The following is a 19,628-nucleotide window of genomic DNA, read 5'->3' as shown; positions in this document are numbered from 1 at the left end:
ATAGACATATATATTTTATCTAATTCTGACAAATGGCCCTACTGAAATAACGACAAATTTTAATGGTAATCATTAACACCAATTTTTTTTTTTTTTTCATATGCTATACGGATTTCGAACTTGGGTCTTTTCAACTAGAAGAAAATGCGGATTCATCTAAGAAGGATCTCGATCCTGTTTGTATTTACGAGAACTATCACGATAATTTACGTTACTCAAAGAACCAGTCTGAGTTGTGGGACTTCTGTAAAAACTTACTGGGAGTACCAAAAGTTCTAAGAAGTTTATGAATTTAGGAAGTGCTGGTCTGTTTTTGGTTAGTGTACTTTAGATATGGATTACTTCGAATATTTTTGGCACTAGAAATAATTCGATTGAAGCCAAAATTGAAACGACAAACCAAACTTTAATGGAGGTCCTAGATAACTAAATTTCATTAACATCCATTTAACCAGTTTAAAATGATTAATATTACTTCAAAACGATTTGAACTAAAATTAACAATGAAAATTATTGCTAATAAACGATCCAGTTGAAACTAAATTTTAACCATTCAAATATATTCTTGGATACATCCAAAATCCCAAATTCTATTAAATCTCATCTATTCAAGTGAAAAAAATTAAAAATTAAAATTAAGAAATTAAATTAGAAATTTTTTTAAAAAAAGTGTGGAATGGTTCGACTTTTTTTTAAATCATTCTGAATATATTTTTTGACAATTCTAACAAAAAACCTTGGAAGATCAGTCTTTCATTTCTTTTTTGTTCCGCTTTCGCCTTTCAAAAAAGCAAGATGGTAGTGTTACATCAGACAGTGAAGATCATCGAGTATCTAAATGACTTTCTCAAGCCTCTATTGACCCAGTGGAGTTCCAGCTTATGGTTTGTTGGTGATAAAGTTGTGTTTTAGGAGAAAGAGTACACTTTCGCTGTGTCAACAAGAAAAAAAAAAGTTATCTGCAATACATAAATAATTCCTAATACAGTAATATTTACAAGGGGATCATTCTTAAAAGGGTATTCAATTCGTTTCGAAAGGAGGGATTTTCCTCATTCTATCTTTAGTCTCAAGTCCTCAGTTAAAATAAAACATAAAAAATAAACGTATACGTAGCTACTAGAAGTTCAAAGTGCTAAACATTGCCTGAAACTCAATCTGCGTTTGTCGTCTATTTCGTTCTTGATACGCAAGCTATCACGCACCAGAGAAGAGCAGGTAGAACCTACTGATGTCATGGAAACACAGAAGTATAACATCACAGCCACTTAGTCAATTGCAAAATAAACTCTTTTTTTCGTATAGATAACATACATATCTAATATTTAAACAGTTTTAAAGACGATTTTTGGAAGAAAGACAGAGTGGTGAACATCCCTCACCCTTCGCGAGCGAATGTTGTCTGATACCATTCAAGAATGAAGTAGTTTCCAATAAAACCCCTGTAAGTGATCAAGAGGCCACTAATGTAACCATCTATTGCAAAAAAAAAAAAAAAAAAACGCTTCTTTCCCGGATATGTCCTAGGCGCATGTCAAAGGATTACATATTTCAATGAGACTATATTCAAGTACTTTTTTGAATCCATTTTCAAGACTGTACGGTGTAAAATATCATATCATATTGTATTAAACATCCAATTTAATATTTTAATATATTTTATTATTATTATTTTCATAATTATTATTTTTATTTATTTATTTCATTAATATAATTCGGGCTTGTTTGATAACAGTATCTCCAAATACTGTGCGCCTGCGCTGTAATAATTTTTTTTTTTATGTTCAAAATGAAATCAACAATATCATTGGAAATTTGAAAATGAAATTATAGCGAGCAGACGAACTCGAAAAGTACAAATGAATTTACACAAAGCAAAACGCTGCAAAAAATGCAAAACTATCTCGTTTTGTCGAAATTTATTTTTTCAAAAAAAAACAAAAAAACAACCTGTTGGTTAAGTTATCTCTATCGATTTGTGCATTTTTTACGATTCCTTTTATGATTTCCTTCGAATAACATGATGACTGTAAACATCCCTTATTTTTGTTACACAATATATTTGATTTCTTGCCTACACTTTGTTGTCTCTTTAAAGCTTCCTATCGTCCTTGAGACATACCTGGGTGCGACCCAAACAACAGGAGAGAAATGAGAAAGTTCCACTTGAAGAAAAGGGGTGGAGAGAGAAAACGAAAGAGAGAGAGAGAGAGAGAGAGAGAGAGAGAGACAGACGCAAGGAAACAAATATCTGCCTAAGTACAACTGAACTGATCAATTGGCTCGCTTTCAGCATTTTCGAGTTTTAGTAACCTTGCTGTCTGGGATGGTTAAGGTGGAAAATTTCAAAAATAAACAACTTGTATTTGGCAAGTGAATACTTTGAAGTGTTTAGTTGGCTACAGTTTGTCTAATAATTTGCACGCAAATAGCGCCAACACTCAGACAGGCCAAAGGTTCATTAAGCCACTGCGCATGCGCAAACAGGGATGCTGAAATTGAAAGTGGTTTTGAATGATATTCGCTTTCGTTTCGCTATCATACTCGTTCTTCATGGCTAGCCATCCCCCCCCCGCCGTTCATCATATAACCTTAATCTTTCTATCTTCCCCCCCCCCTTGTGAACAGACAGGAAATGGAAGTTCAAAAATTCAACTGATGGTGCGGAAAAAAGTGAAGAGAAGTGTCTTCATAGCTCGCATTTAGCCATTTCTCCCACATATACACCTGTAATGACACGCTATCCACCTGCGGTATGCGCTTGTGACGTCATTGCATACTTAGGTCTCCAGGCGGCTGATTTTAGATAGCGTCTGCGGTATAAAAATAGATGTCAAATAATGTTTCTGTATTTATCAAATGGCGCGGTCTGTTTCTTGTTTTTCTACACCCTACATCTACGAAAATTGAGCTTAGATGCATCATAAAACTGAACGTAATAAATTCAGCCATCATTCTCTCTCTCTATCTATCAATGGCTTTCATCCTGTCTATTTCTATGCTTTAGTGATTATTATCTACAAAACCTGATGAATCTCCGAAGCACTGTTGAATCTAGAGGGTATATTTCTTTCCTTTAGACACGATTTGGCCTTTTAAAAAAAATCTACAACTTGAAGAAACACAGGTTACCTTTTTCCCTTCGGCAAGGCAGGTCTGGATTCAACTTGGATAATTGCTGACGTCACTATCACCAGAGGGACTCCAAGACAATAGTCTATTACTGAGCAAACTACCTTAAATACAACTTTACTAGCGTATAACCATATTAGGCTTACCACAGAAGAACCACACAATACACTGAAATGATAAATATGCTCCCCCCCCCCCCCTCTCCTCGAGTTCTTTCATTTTCGGTCTAATCTTCGTAATTTAAGAAGGAAATTCTTGATAATCCCAAAAGGAATTAAGTGCAGGAAATTGTTCTAAATTTCCTTTATTAACGGATTAGTGTTCTGTGGATTATTTTCTCTACACTGGTTGGCCTCAGGTGGTTATTTTAAAGTCAAAACAATGACCGAAAAAAAAAAAAAATGAGAGCATTTTAATCTCTCAAGTTCTCTGTTAGCTGCACACCACGCCATAGAATCATTAATCGTGCAGATCGCTGGCTGCTTACAGTAGTGACAGATCATTTGCAGTGAGGAAAAATGACCTGTCGAGAACCCTGTTTTGGAAATGTTCTCTGGATGTGTTATCGGACGGTTAAATCTTTATTAATAACACCAGGCTTTCCAACGATAATTGGAAAGATTCTAATGACTAAGGGGCGTGAATCTTTCTATATAATGTGAAGATTGCATAGTCCGTTACAAAAAGAAAGTATGAATGTATTGGTCTACATGTTTAGTGAAGCATGCGATCACAACTTGTAGTATGGTCGGTGAGCCGTCACAAGTAGTGTTTTACATTACTGCCCCTGATGGCAGGAATCAATGGAACCCTCACGCACTATGGTTCAATGGTTACAGTTCGTTCCCGTTATTCTTGGTTAATCATATGATCAATGTAATAATGTTTTGGATTCACAATTTTCTATTTCATTTTTTGTATCGTGATTATATTTATAATCAATGTATTTATTTATTTTTTATTATTATTTATTTATTTATATTTATTTATAATCAATATTTTAATTTAAAAAAGGAAAGTCGACTTTCCTAATAAATCAATTAAAAAAAATCATCAATTGTTACTGTATCGAAAAAGGTATTAAAAGTCTTAGCTCTGGGAAAATAAAGAGAAAATAAAAACAAAACATGATATATTTCATTCTCGTGTTAACCTCGATACCAGAGAATAATAAAATTTAGCTGTAATTTACACGGTCACTATTTCTATGTATGTTTATAAAATCCATAACTAATATGTAAGCTTTCTATTAGTATTAGCTAGTAAATAGTATATTTCAATCAAAAACACTTCACGAATTCCTAAATTAGCTCGGTCTTGAATTGCTCTAATAATAAAAAATGCATTCGAACACGCTAGTAAAAAAACCGAAAACAAAAGTAGCAGGCATCACGTCTCCTCTTGGTTTTTTTGTGAATGACCTAAATAACACGCAGATGCTCATTCGCTAACGGAGTTACGTTATTTCACGTAGAACACTACGGAAGTATCTTGTCGGATATTCTTGTTACCGCACTTCCTGCATAACTCTTTATCTCATAAGTGAAAGCTGGAAACATTCTACAAATACTAAAACATCTTAGCATCCATTCTACAGAGAAAATTAGACTGAGTAGCATAAATCACAACAAATTTGCCGTTTCTGAAAGCAAAACGTTAGTGGCGCCATCTATCAGGGAAGTTGACAAACAAGAGAACAGGGATTATAAATATTAATTAAAATACAATTTAAGCTATTATCAAATTATTTATATATAAAAGTATATAATCTTAAATACTATAAGGAAATATTTAATAAATTATTTATAATTTAAAATATTAAAAAAGAAAATTTAAAACTACTTCATACACCATAATAAAAATATAGGGCATATTTTCAATATATATATAAATTTGTACTAGGAGAAACGGTTGTGTTGTATGAAAGGAGAGAAGGTTAGCACTCCCCTTGATAAGGACGGACCGGCCTCTGGGCCTAATACATATAAGGTTAAGGCACTGCCGCTTACTTCGCGGCACTTAACCAATTTTTTCAGGACTCCAATTTTGTACAACGCATTAGATTTTTTATTAATAGTAATTTAAATTAAAATTACTAAAAAATAAAACTTTCTTTATTTATGAATTTACTTTTATTATGCGCTTGTGGATAGTAATTTTACACCATCGGTCGACTGACTGTTAACATTGATGGCAGCAAGTAGTCTGAGAATTTAAAACGAGGAATGCAAATGTACAATCTTCTGCAAAATTCTGTTGTTAATGTACTCCAGATCTATAATTTTGTTTTCGGTGATTTTGCCACAACTTATTAAAATGAAAATAAAATCGAAATTAAAAAATGGGGTTTGCATATTTGCTCAAATTTTATCCAATAAGAGTGAATCAAATTGATTCATTGAAATTGAAAAAATGAGTTTGCTCTTCAGATTCTGTAACATTGGTCTCCCTCCACATTCTGTGGGTTTTTTTCTCCCTCAGAAATAAATAAACAACAACAACAAAAAAAAAAAAAAAAAAAAAAACGTGAACTCATTTTGTAGTAGTTTATTATAGTATCCTAGTATAAATTTGAATCTTCTTGAAGTTCTTGCCGTGGCCACTCAAGATATGTTTTCTGGTGGAAGTCCGATAATAATAATAATAATTTAAGTACATTTTGTAAGCGAATGGGCCGATTAAAACAAAATTTTAAACAGACAAATGCTCAGTTTTATTTGAAATTTTGTTCAACTTGACGTCTTAGGTAATAATAATAATTATTATAATTACTTATAGGTTCACGATTAACCCAAATTGGCTTTCACAAGGAATCATTTAGGATAAGGTATTTAGTTATATTCAAAAAAAAAAAAAAAAAAAAAAAGTGTGTGTGTGTGTGTGTGTGTATTGCGTGTGATTTTCTGGTTTTGTTGAAAGAAAAAAAAAAGTTTCCTGAATGGAAAACTACTACTCCAAACTCCAAAAAAAAAAAAAAAAAAAAAAGCCCTGCTGTTTGGGTCCATTTCCTGAATCCAAAACATCGAGGTACTCAATCGAAAGAATTGCACGCTTCCTTTGGTTAGTTGAATATCTTCTTTGCATGGTTCTAAGGATCTTCCTCGGCCATAGCCAAGTCCGCCGGTCTTGGTGTGTAAACAGCAGGGCTTTTTTTTTTTTTTATTTCCGTATGAGACATACGGAAATAGATATATACTGGTTAATTAAAACTAACCTTCCATTAATAATCCCAGATGAAGGCTCATCACATCCTAGACGGGAATCGAACCCAGGTCTTTCCACCAGAAGAACATCGTCAAAACCGACTGAGCCATGGAGTTACAAGGATCCTATTTAGCATGTGAGAAATATTTCAAAGATTTTTCAACTGTAAGCAAGTTAGTCGTTCTCTTACGAAGGTGATATGATTTTTCCTTCTAGTATCTCATCCACCCCCCCCCCCTAAAAAAAAAAGATTGGGAAAACGGCTAGGTTGGTTTATCTCCAATCAATTTTCATCCACTTGGCAGAAAGTTCCCTTAAACAATTCAAGTAGGCGTTCACTTTCGCCTAAGTCACTTAAGGGAAGCTGATTCAGGCCTTCTCACTCAAGTCCAGGAACTTTTGGATTCCTGGACTTCAGTGAGAAGGCTTGAATTTTAAAAAGACTACTTTTTAAAAGAAAGACCAACTATAATAAAAACAATCCGGAAATTTAAAATGAAATGTTCACTTTATTTTAAAAAAAAATAAATAAATAAGTCATTATAAAGTTGCCCGTTTATTAGGCTTTCTTTCGGGACTAACACAAATGTTTTGTAGGAGAAAATAAACAAAACTACAACTTTTAAATAAAAAAAAAACACATAAAAATAAAGGTTACACTTTTACGTCCTTTATTTTCCAGTGCTTGGCAGGTATTGACAGACTACGTTAATAACACCTCTATATGACAATGTCTGAAGTCTGCCCTACTTCAAGGACTCCAGACTAACAGAGCAATTATAACAGACCACCAAAAAGGTTCGCTATTGTTAGAGATTCTTTGACAGACAGCCGACAGACAGGAAAAATAGAGGGAAACAGCTAACAAGGGGGAGGGAAACAAAGTAGAAGAGGCGAAGGCTCGCTGAATTTTGCTAGCGATCGATATGCCAGTCTGGAGTTTCCATACAGACGATGCAAGTTGTGTCTACTCGGTGACACCAATCCTAACTACAGGAGTTGGATGAGAGGATAAGTATTGGAAAGACGGCTCCTCTAAGAAAGAACCGCTGATATTTATAACTTCCTAATAAAGAAAGAAACTGTTGTTATCTTCAACTATAAAAGCAATAAAAATCTAGGCTCCTAAATTTTAAATTAATTACTTATAAGGACTGGCTTAAAGGGGGGAAGCAAGGATGCTTTTCATCTTCCCCATTATCTATAGAGGACAGTGTAGGGATAAGATGTTATTGAGCTATTAATTAAAGCTCTGATCATGGCAGGAGGGTAACAGCAATAGCCGAGCCTCAGTTAGAACTTCATTGGCTACAGCATAGCCAACCATTATCCTCCAAGGGTATTGGATTGAAGAATCAATCACCGCATCTCACGGTCATTATCTATATTTTATTGGTTTACATAACTTAACATGTAAAATAATTTATGGTGTTATTTATATTTTTCTATTTCTTTTTCTTAATTCTAACAGAATTGAAGAATATCTATATTTACTTTCATAAATATATCAGTATACGAAATATTATATTTAAACTATACTTATAATCTTTATAATATTGCTTTCTTGAATAAATTATAATTGGAATCAAATCAGATGATTTTTATATTTCTGTAATACCGAATATTAAATGACTGTTTATTATTTTATTTATATATTAGATTATTATTTTTTATTTTTTATTTATATTTTTTTATATTTTTATTTGTTTTTATTCATTATTTTTATTTTTTTGAGAATCTTAGCTCAAATTCCATTTCGTAATTCTTCTTCTTTTGTTTAACATAACGTTTTGGTTCCAAAACGTTATTTAAAACAAAAGAACAACGTAGTAATCTTACAATGCCACGGAACCCGTAACGAGGAAAGGAAGGTAATGGAGTTCTTACGCTCCTCAAAAACAGTTAGGCCCCTCAGAGGTCAGTAAAGGGCACAGCCTAAGCTCTTAAAGTAGAATCGCAGTCATATCACCAAACATTTTTTCTCAGACAACATTTATTGTTTCTATGTTTTCTTTATGCCTCTTCTTTAATTATCTATTTAATTTATATCTGCCTAAAAACATTTTTAGAATTATTTATATATAATTTAACTAAATAAAAATATAAAATTTTATAATAAATTTTTTATCTAAAAAATAAATTATTTTATACACCTTATTATTTTTTTTAAATGAATAGTTATAATAATTTTCAGATAGCCGTGAAAATAAGATATTTTATATATATTAAGAGTCAAGGGCTCAGTCCATCGCCCAGTTATTTTAAGAACTATAGCCGTGAAACTTCCCCAGTCATGGAAAATAGTTGACATCATCCCAATTCACAAACCAGGCAAAGACCCACACCGCCCTGAAAATTACCGTCCCATCAGCCTGCTATCTAACTTAGGAAAAATAGCAGAGAAAGTCACTCATCAGACTCCAAGATCATGTCAACTCAATCAACTAAATATCATTCCACAAGAACAATTTGGCTTCCGTCAAAATCACAGCACCACCCAACAGATCCATAGACTGGTAGAATACATCGCCACAGAATTTAATTGGAATCAGTACAAAGGAGCCGACTTCCTAGATATCTCAAAGACCTTCGATAAGATCTGGCACCAAGGCCTCCTCTACAAACTTATCATCACAAACATTCCACTAAACATGATACACCTCATTAAATCACACCTCTCAAACAGGAGGATGCAAGTCAAAATCAATGAAACAGTCTCAACCCAACAGAAAAATCCTTGCTGGAGTTCCTCAAGAATCACTGCTAGTCGCGATCCTGTTCAACATCTATATGGCAGACATCCCTCAAAATCCTCTCACATCCACCATCGCCCTTTATGCAGATGACACGGCTATACTAGCCAGATCCTGCCAACCACATCTCATTACCAAAACTCTACAAGACACCATCCTGAATCTAGAAAAATGGATTACAGACTGGCGACTACAATTAAACCCACAATTATATACGCCTCTCCAGCCTGGAGCCATACCTCCAAGACAAACATCCTCAAGCTACAAAGACTACAGAACAAGTGCCTGCGAATGATACTGGACGTCCCGTGGTTCATCAGGAACGCCCAGATCCACCGGGACATAAATGTTCCCTACATCTCTCCACTACTACGCTCCCTAGCAGAAAATTTTTTTATGAAGACATCTACCCATCCAAATCAACTAATGCAGCAAGCCGGAAACTATGACGGTAATGACCACCGGAAACATAAAAGACCGAAAGCCATCCTAACACTCAACGACGTGTAACCACTTCTGCCCACTCAGGGCAAGCTAAAATAGCTCACAAATCTCTCCCATCACTGCTCCCGAAACAGACAAGACAACAGGGAATATAAAAAGCGTCAAGCTTCACCCTCTGCGCCATATATGTCTTGCATATAGCCGTGAAACCCCGTGTGGTGGCTGGGATGAGAAGAGCCGGATTGTAGCCCATGCATGTCGTACGAGGAGACTAAAATGGGTACCCAGGAAGGTCAATGCTGTAGCCCAATGAAGTTTTAACTGAGGCCAGCTATTACTGTTACCCTCCTGCCATGATCAGAGCTTATAGCTCTATATTACCCGATCCATACATTTTCTTCTACGGATAACGGGGAATATGAAAAGCATTCTTGCTTCACCTATCTAGTCAATAATAATAATAATAATAATAATAGCAGTGAAGCATGTACAGGGTGGTTCAAAATTCCACGTACAAACTTTGAGGAGAGAACATCAAAATCAACCCTATTCACATAGGAAAGCATGACCGGAAACGCCATCCGAAAGTGATAGGTGGCGCCGTTCGCCAGCACTCCAGGTGAGCAATGTAGATTTCCTCATTCAAGCTTTCGACGCGTACGAAGAACAAGATCGTTTTACGAACACTGAGATGGCAGACATGCACCTCGTTTACCATATTATGTATCCGACTACTATTGAACTGTTCAGTTACGCCTAATAAATACGCCTAATATTGACGAGAACTTCGGTGAGAGATACCCAGGGTAACGGATGGCAATGCTGTAGCCAATGAAGTTTTAACTGAGGCTCGGCTATTGCCGTTACCCAACCATGACCAGAGCCTTTAGCTCAATAACACCACATCCACACATTTCTTCAATCAGATGAAGAAATAAAGAGTCAAGGACTCAGTCCATCTCCCAAAAATTATAATAATAATAATACCCCGAAGGAACACGGCCTTGTCGTGACGGTGGGGCTTGCGTGCTTCAGTGATGTTGAGAGCTATTCTGGCGGTAGCATAGCTGCCAGCAGGGCCACTCTTGTCAGACAGGTCTCAACTGAGGAGCTGGACTAACAGTGTTCCATCCCCCATCTTAATGGTGAAAAGGAAGAAGATATCCATACCGGATCAGTCGACGCACGGGTCATCAAGAACTGCGTCAGATGTTGGGGATCCTGGGCATCAGGTGACAAGTGGGCTACAGGACCCAGCTCTCCTTGCTGGGCAATCAGGGCAGGAAGCCGAAAAGCGACTGGAAGAAACCAAACGTAAAAAATGGACTGTAGAAGAAAACAGAGAAGTTATGAAATGTTTTTACAGATCAACACCAGAAAAACGAGGTTTCAGAAAGCGTATGCATTTATTTTGGAAACAAAAATTCCCAGAATCTGCAATAACAGAACAAAGACTTCTGGACCAAAAGAATTTCATTTTTCGTAACAAAATATTTACTGAACTTGAGCTGCAAGAGTTACGTAATAAACCTACAACTCCAATAACAGAAAATCATCAGGAGGTAGCTATATCAAACTTTGGAATTCAACTCAGTAAACATCAAACTGACGACATACATCAGAATGTTTTGACAAAAGTGCAGTGTAAAGTGAAGTCAGGGATGCTTGTAATAGATTTCACGGTTTGATATGAACACAGATGATTAAGAAAATAACTGTTTATTAACTTAAAAGCTAATATTTCGCTGGTATTATATCCAGCATCTTCGGAGCACACAACACAAAGTTTGTTACAAATGCAATGTTAACAGTGGGGCTGGTAAAAGTAATTGCAGCGTGCAACACAAGACTAAAGTCCTAATATGGCGCCATCTAGGTTTTTAAAAAAAATCAAAGTTTTGAAATAGTAGTCTAAATGACAGTCTTAGAAAGTTTGAAAAAATGAAAGAAAATAAAAGTAATAAATGTTAATTTGGTCTTAGGATGACTGTCTCCCAAATCTTTGGTAGATTTATACAGCCATACTTGTTAAGGTTTGGAGTATGTTTTAAGGCTTCTGTTGATTCCAGGAGCAACCTCTCCGACTTGTAGAAGCTTCTGTGCATTACTTTTGTTTCTTTCCAATTGATCCTGTGTGATAGGGTATCCAAAGCATGGTCTGCCAGACCCGACTTGCCATAGCGAAAGTGTCGGATATATTTTTTGTGTTCACTGAGGCAGATGTCCACAGTTCTTTTTTTTTAACCTAGATGGCGCCATATTAGGACTTTAGTCTTGTGTTGCACGCTGCAATTACTTTTACTTTTTGAATTTGTCGGTGGATGCGTTTCCCTGGAATATGAGCAGTTCTGCTCGGTGGTGGGGGAGCCAAAGTTCAAAGGTCACATAGATAAAGTTGCAAATACAATTCAGAGGATAATTGCGATGTTGAAGCGAACCTTGCCGTGTAAGGATAAGTAACTCATTTTGGCTTATCCTTACATGTCTGCGCATGGATTACTGCGCACAGTAATCCAGACCGCACCTGGATTACTGTGCGTACCGTTGGACGGTCTTTCGGCCACTATGGAGTGGTCTAGGGATCGTCCGAATTTTTAGAGTTGCCTTTACTTAAACATCGACATCTTCAATCAAGGTCTGCCTCTCATGCTGGATATATATGAGAGGCTCTGCTTGGGGTAGGTTTTTGCCTGTCTCTGAGTAGAGCCACCAATGAGAAGTTCTTGGTGACGGGGTGAGCCTACCACTGAGTGGAACAAAGCTGAGTTGGGTGATCTTTAGGGATCGTCTAATTTTTAGAGAGGCTTTTACTTAAATTCACCTCAATCAGGTTCAGGTTTTTGTTGTTTTAAATTTGATCGGTAATGATGATTAATGATTTAATTTATGGTATTAATGATAGTTTTAACTATGCTATTAATGATAATAGTTTGTTGATTAGGTTACACATAAAAGAAGAGAGAGGAAAAGAATTTATTCTTGAAGAGCTGAGTACTGTGATCAGTGGGAAAACCAGTATGGAGAAATCTGTTCCAAAGAATTACACATGATGAATACAAGGGACCCCCCCCCTCGTAAGTTAATAAAGCATGAATATTTCAGTATTTTCTTTTCGTTTATGTGAGTGCAAAGTCTACCAGTGCTTAGTAGAAGATTAGTTCCATCTGTAGCTGATGCGGGTAAAGAGATAAATGCCGTCATCTTTTGTCCCTAATTCTAGCTAGTATAGATATGCGAAATTGTGAGAATTCTACTGATGATTTTTCCAGTTTTGAAATGAAAAATCGAAGCTTCTGAGCAAAATAAATAAAATATATATAATTCTAAATTTTTAAAGAAAAAAACAAACCTCTAGATGGACTAATTTTGCAATTAGAGGATAAGTGCAAGTATATATTTTTATACAAGGATATATATTTATATAATATTAATATAAATACGCCAATAAAAAAAAAATAACAGTAATATTTCAGATTTTGATTAAAAGGTAAATAAAAGGATTATAAAACATTTTATTTTCGAAGATCTTTTATTATCTTTCAGTATCAACTTGGCCTTGTTGATAATCAGAACACATCTGGTACAATTTCAACCATTATTTTTTCATACAGCCAATATATCCACAGTGGGATTTTAAACATAATCACAGTATATCACACAATAGGCTGTTGCTTAAACTGGAGAATATGGGATTGGAATATAATCTATTGACTTGGATCGGGGGATGGTTGAACTGTGTACACCACTGGTTAAAGTAACCAGTGGTGTACCTCAGGGTTCAGTCCTTGGGCCATTATTGTTCAATCTATACATTAATGACTTCAAGCAAGGTCTATCATCGGATTTGCAATTGTTTGCTGATTATGCGAAGATAGACAGGGCAATCAGGGATGCTACTGATATTCAGCGATTACAAAATGATTTGAATAGACTGGAAATCTGGGCAAACGCAAATGGTTGTCAGTTTAATGTTAGTAAATGTAAAGTTATGCACTTTGTCGTGATTAGAGTTCCAGCGGCATATTATATTAGCGGGGTTATGCCACAATAAACTGAAGAGGCAAGGGATCTTAGTGTATTGGTGGATAAGAATTTAAAGTTCAAAGGTCACATAGATAAAGTTGCAAATACAACTCAGAGGATAATTGCGATGTTGAAGCGAACCTTGACATGTAAGGATAAGCAACTTATTTTGGCTTATTCTTACATGTCTGCGCACAGTAATCCAGACCACACTTGGATTACTGTGCGCAGATTTCGTCTCTCGGGTCCCAAGGGGATAAAGAAGCTCTGGAAATGGTGCAAAAAAGAGTTACAAATATTATATCGAGATTATGGCATTTAGATTGTGAGGACAGATTGCGAGTATGTGGATTGCAGACTCTGATTAACAGGAGAAAGAGGAGTGATATGATAGAGGTCTATAAACTTTTAAATGGGTGTTATAGCATTTCAACTGATGAAATTTTTTGTTATATGGAAGGCAGGGGGAGAGAGAGAACACGGGGCATCCATGGAAGTTAACTTTGTTCTCAGTCAAGAAAGGGGTAAGAGTTAGGTTTTTCTCTCAGAGAGCAGTGGGTGAGTGGAATAGTTTGCCCTTAGGGGGGTAGTGAGTGCATCAAGTGTAAATGAATTTAAGGGAAGGTATGATAACTGGGTTGGGTAATTTGCAGCCTCTTCGATGAGTCCTTGACTCCCTGGAGGTCTCAGATAATAATAATAATAATAATAATAATAATAATAATAATAATAATAATAATAATATCATAAGAAAAAATATTTAGCTATGATTTTGTTTCAGACTGAATTCTAAATTGCTAAAAAAGAATGTGCTGATCACTGCTATGTTATTCAACAGCGATCTGTCTAAATAATTAGATAACATTTAGTTATTCAAAGAGATGATAACGTATGTTTATTCATTATCTAGCTGGAGTTGATCCAGGCTTGTTGTCTCTTGCAATGTGCAAAAAAAGATTGAGATCGCAAAAATGATTAAAATTTCGTAATAAAAACATCACGCATGAGTTGATCACGTGATTGTAATCATATATATATTGAAGGAAATCATTTCATCCTTGAAAGTAATCTACCGAACTATCTCAATCCATACATTAGGATAAATTTAACAACATAAAACACTTCTTGAAGAAACAAAAGGTGTGATCTTAATTACTAATGTATACAGTTAAAACGCATCAATTTGGCATAAGTATGTTATTAGTATGTAGATTATTATTGATCCAGTCATATTTTATAGCCAAATATAGAAATAATTTTCGAAAAGCTTCAAAACTTACCAGAGAGCTTATGAGAATATAAACATAAGCATTGACAACTAAAGCAACACCGATGGTGTAAGTTAATTCTCATAAACTCTATGGTAAATTTCGAATTTTTGTAAAATTTCTTTCTATATTTAGCTATAAAATATTACTGGATCCATAATATCCTCCATTTCAGTCACATCTTAATATTCACTAGATCAAATGTCTAATGATGTACTTAATTTTTTTATAAATATATATACATGCACAGTTATCAGCTTCAAAACACAAGTTTAATGTTTTAGACATGCGTCATCTACCTTTGACAGAATACATATTTCTGTTTATTCTTACAATGTTATTCACACCATCATTCGTCCCACGCGAATCGCAAGTCTAGTCTAAAAGCGGCTTTAAAGTATTGATCGTCTCGAAAAGTGTCAAATGCTAGGGTAAGCCTCTCATGCATATAGAATTTACTTCTGTTTTAGGTATTAGTCTAGACAGTTTCCTTCCTGTATTTTATCATAGGTGGCGCTAGCCACTTATCAGTAACGCCTAGCCTTTTCCTATTGAAACTATACCTAGCATAATGTTTACAACTACCATTTATCTCAATTTTTGTTCCTTCGAAGAATTAACAAACCGTTTAAAATAAAAAAAAAATTGTAGAGGGCACTCTCGTCTGTGATTAAATAATTGTAGTTTTTCATAATAATGTTAGTAGAAGCGTATCATAGAGTTTATCTATTTGCTTATTTCATATGTATAACCTTGGAAAGAATTAAAAAAAAAAAAAAAATTTTGACATGAGAATCTACTTGACTTTATCACTCACAGTTCTTCAGATACCATCCCTGATAAATAAAGATCTAATTTCTCCAAACGTCAGCAATTTCTTTCATTTTTCTCCGCAAATAAGTACAGTTTTCAAAAGGATACTTGGAACTGGAGCAGCTGATGACATGATTTAATAGCACATATGTAAGCTGCAAAGAATCAGTCAACAGCCACTTCTATAGAATCGGTTGTTTCGAAAAAAAATAGCTAGATTTATTATGTCCTCTAAATCTAATGGTATCAATAAAGTAAGAAATATTAGCTAATTATTAATAACTAATATTAGTACTTTTACGTTTGCATTATGTTTATGCAGTTTATGTATCAACTCTAGACTATTTAAAGAATAAGGCAGAAATAAAAAAACGAAGCGGTATGTTATTTTTGCTTTTTTTATATGAATGCCAACTATGAAAAAGTGTGTGTGTGTGTGTGTGTGTGTGGTTGAGCCATCGAACATGATAGTAGTCTAAAGCGACCTACATGACTTTGAATGAGGCGTGATAGTTGGTGTTAAACGTACACGGATAAAACAACAGCAATTGACATTTAGAAAAAAAGCAGTTAGGAAACAAACAGGCGACACAAGATCATTGAATTCATGCACGTGCTTGCAGAGTGCTTTGGACGTTGTTACGGATTGAGTATACCAGCAGATAATCCCACCGAGTTCATTTCCTATGAACTCAGTAAGATTATCCTTGAGTAAAAAAGCCGCTATGAGTACGCTAGACAAAGGAACAATAACACTGGGCATTTGAGGAATGGAAAAAAAATCCCCTAATCTGATGAATCCCAATCCACTAGCTACATGCTGTTGTACAGTGTTGCGAAAGCAGAATAAATGGATGAAACCATAATGCCATTGTGGCAACGCTACAAACAGGTGTTAAAAACGTTTAAGGCATCTTCTTGGTATTCGTTAGATCCTCCTGATACTAATGAAGCGAACTTCGGATGTATTTCTTGTGACATGATGATAAAACTCACACTTTGGAAAGGATACTAGGACGAATTTATCATACTTCATTATCCTGCTCAATCACTGCATCTCAATCCAGTTGAACTTCTCTGGGAATGAGGTCTGTTTGTAACAGGTGAGGATGTTCTGGACCATAAAAGAAATGATATTCACTATTACGGTAGGTACTCAATAATATTCCCACACGATATATGTATTATGAATTTGGCTATTTAGGGATTTTTCTTAAATATCAACATAGGATATCATGACATTTACCTTTTTGGTTGGAATGACCTGAATTCAAAACCAAGAACTTATATAAAAGTTTTTCAGCTGAAGATGAATTAATTAGATTTTTGTGATGGTGGTAGGGTTTTTCCTGAACTCGTGTGTTTTTCATCCTGGAAAACAAGCTAACCACTCAGAACACAACCAATAAAAATAACATAACTGCTCGCTTGACCATAGTTTCAGCCAATCAATCATCACTGTTCCAAACTACGCGAAAGTCATATAAACACTTTAATCTAACGATTTCAACTATTGCTACCAGAAACAAACAAAAAAAAAAAAAATTGGATGAAGTAGGAAACTGCAAAGAGATTTGAGAAATACTGTAGTCTATAGAGAACGGTCTTTGCTGGTTCCTTTAAAGGATATTCTGAATTAAAAATAAAAAGGAGAATATTGCTGAATATGATGCACGGTTCCATTAAACAGATACAACAGTATCTACACCTTCCCCCCTTAATAATAATGATATTTACGATGGATGAATAGGATCTTCTTTTAAACTACTTCCGTGGGTGTACACATAGTTTATAATTACAGTGCGATGGATGGTTATTGTTAGTGTTGTTTTGAATCATGAGCAAAGCAACTAGGGCTGTGAGGCGAGTGCATTGTATGCAAATTGCGCATGCTCTTCTTGCTAGTTTTGCTTGCTTTGCGGGATGAAAAATCGGAGTGTTCATAATGGGAAGTCGGTTTTTTTTTCAATCTTCAATCCTTGGCTCTCCCAATCATTTTTCCTTTTTAAACGTGTCTCTATAAATTGTGATTCTTATCCTAGAAGAGTCTATAATCCTTAGGATAATGTACTGATATCTGCACCGTTTCAAGGTTCTGTATTATTTGAAGACCAAACGACACAAGAGATCTCAAATAATCAAGAATGGATTACAATCACGTGGCTTAATTATGTTGCATTTGATTCCCACTTCTTGGGCAATATAAAAGTATCTAAAGTATAATTTTTGAATATTATGATAATGACCAGAATTCTGTCTGTTATGAATATAAAAAATAAAGACTAGAATGAAGATATACGTTAATTAATCTCATTTTTTTTTGGAAAAAAATTAAAGACATTTAAATATGATATTTCAGGTCAATTTTCAATGTAAGAATACCATTCCATAGTTAACAGTAGAATTGGTATTGGTTCGAATCCTGCCTGTGATCAGGATCTTCATTAGAGGCTTGTTAGCCATACTCATACAGAGGTTGAGGTTTTTTCGCCCTGAAACTAGGGATTTTTCGTACCTGAAAATAGGTAAACCGACCCGTAAACACAGTATCTACACACAAAAATAATTGCTCTTAGGGGGATGCAGCAGAGAAGTGTCAAGCCTGCTGCATTAATTGCCTAAAACCCTTAACTGAGGAACTCAACCCGTTTTAGACGGACGAGATTGGAATAATATGAAATAAATCCTTTGAAACAATATTTTTTATATAATCTCAACCCACGAAAGATTTTAAACCTATAGTACCGTGTTTACGCTGAGAATTCTTTTTCTATTTTTTATTACTTTTTATATATTTTGAAGTATTTTTCTATTCATTTTTTATGTGGCCCAGAAACGTTGCTTTAAAGATCAAACCTGGGACTTTGGCATGCACTTCAGGCTTCCAACAAGCGGGAAGGGGGGGGGTCACTACCTAAATATAACCGCATGCATCCACGCCCAAGGATGAAATTCGAATCCGCTTATTATTATTATTATTATTATTATCATTTTATTCACATGATTAATACACAGTGAAAACAAGATATCTTTCAAACAACAATTTGACTGGTGATACAGAGTAATTCAGATTCTACCCAAGAATCTAAGAATACTCTGTCAGGTAGGGTGGTAAAATATGGACTGTTCCAGATCATATATATTCACTTCGTTGATGTTTAATTCTTGTAAATAGTTGGATAGTTTTTTTTTGAAATCACCAAGTGCATCCATAACTATCGGGGATGGTTTTGGTATGTTTAAGTCACAATTTTTTCCAGTCCTTTGTTGTTAATGTTGTTATCAGTGGATACAGCGATGTCAATAATCCAAACCTGTCGATGTTCGATAATCGTGAAGTCAGGTCAATTGTGTTCCAAATGCCGATCCATTTGTATTTTAAATCCCAAGAGAATTTTTGCCGTATCGTTTTCCATTACTGTCTCTATTTTATGTTGCCACCATTTATCGAAAGTAGGAAAGCAATATTTTAGCATACATGCCAATGAATTATTGTGGCCACTTGATCGTGGCGGTATTTATAGTCAGTTTGAGTTATTTTGCTGCAGGCACTGATTAGATGTTCTACAGTCTCATTTTTCTGATCGTATAATCTGCATTTTCTGTTATTATTGATGTTCAAAATTTTTGCTTTGATTGCATTAGTTTGTAATGCCTGTTCTTGAGCTGCTAGAATAAATCCTTCTGTTTCTTTTTTCAATATGTCCATTGTAACCATTGCCAGGGCTTGTGTTGTCCTCAGTATCTCGAAGAAACTGGCCATGCAAGGGTTTCTTTTTCCAGCGTACATATCGGTTATTTTGCTGTTCCTTTTTTTGTTCCTATTGTTGATGTAACTTTTTTAACAACTTTCTTCTCAGCAGACCTGTCCACTTCTTCTTCTTGGTATGTACAACCGGTCAACTTCACTTCGTGGATGTAATGCATGATGCATAGTCATAAATTTTCTCGTTTTGCGGTTCAATTTGTCAGGATCTTCTTTTATCCAATC

The 19,628-nt window shown here is 35.0% G+C and overlaps 1 non-coding gene across 1 annotated transcript; it reads left to right on the top strand.

The window, feature by feature from the left end:
- The first annotated feature begins 5,045 nt into the window (after window positions 1–5,045).
- On the top strand, window positions 5,046–5,167 carry LOC150096860 (U6atac minor spliceosomal RNA). Its single transcript, XR_016549867.1, has one exon. It is a non-coding gene; the product is annotated as a U6atac minor spliceosomal RNA (small nuclear RNA).
- The last annotated feature ends 14,461 nt before the right edge of the window (window positions 5,168–19,628 follow it).

Source organism: Typopeltis vanoorti, chromosome 18 (genome assembly GCF_054136105.1).
Source record: "Typopeltis vanoorti isolate ZY-2024b chromosome 18, IOZ_Tvanoo_1.0, whole genome shotgun sequence".
Taxonomy (NCBI): Eukaryota; Metazoa; Arthropoda; class Arachnida; order Uropygi; family Thelyphonidae; genus Typopeltis; species Typopeltis vanoorti.
Note: the sequence above shows the minus strand (reverse complement) of the source record. Positions and strands in the feature narration are given on the sequence as shown.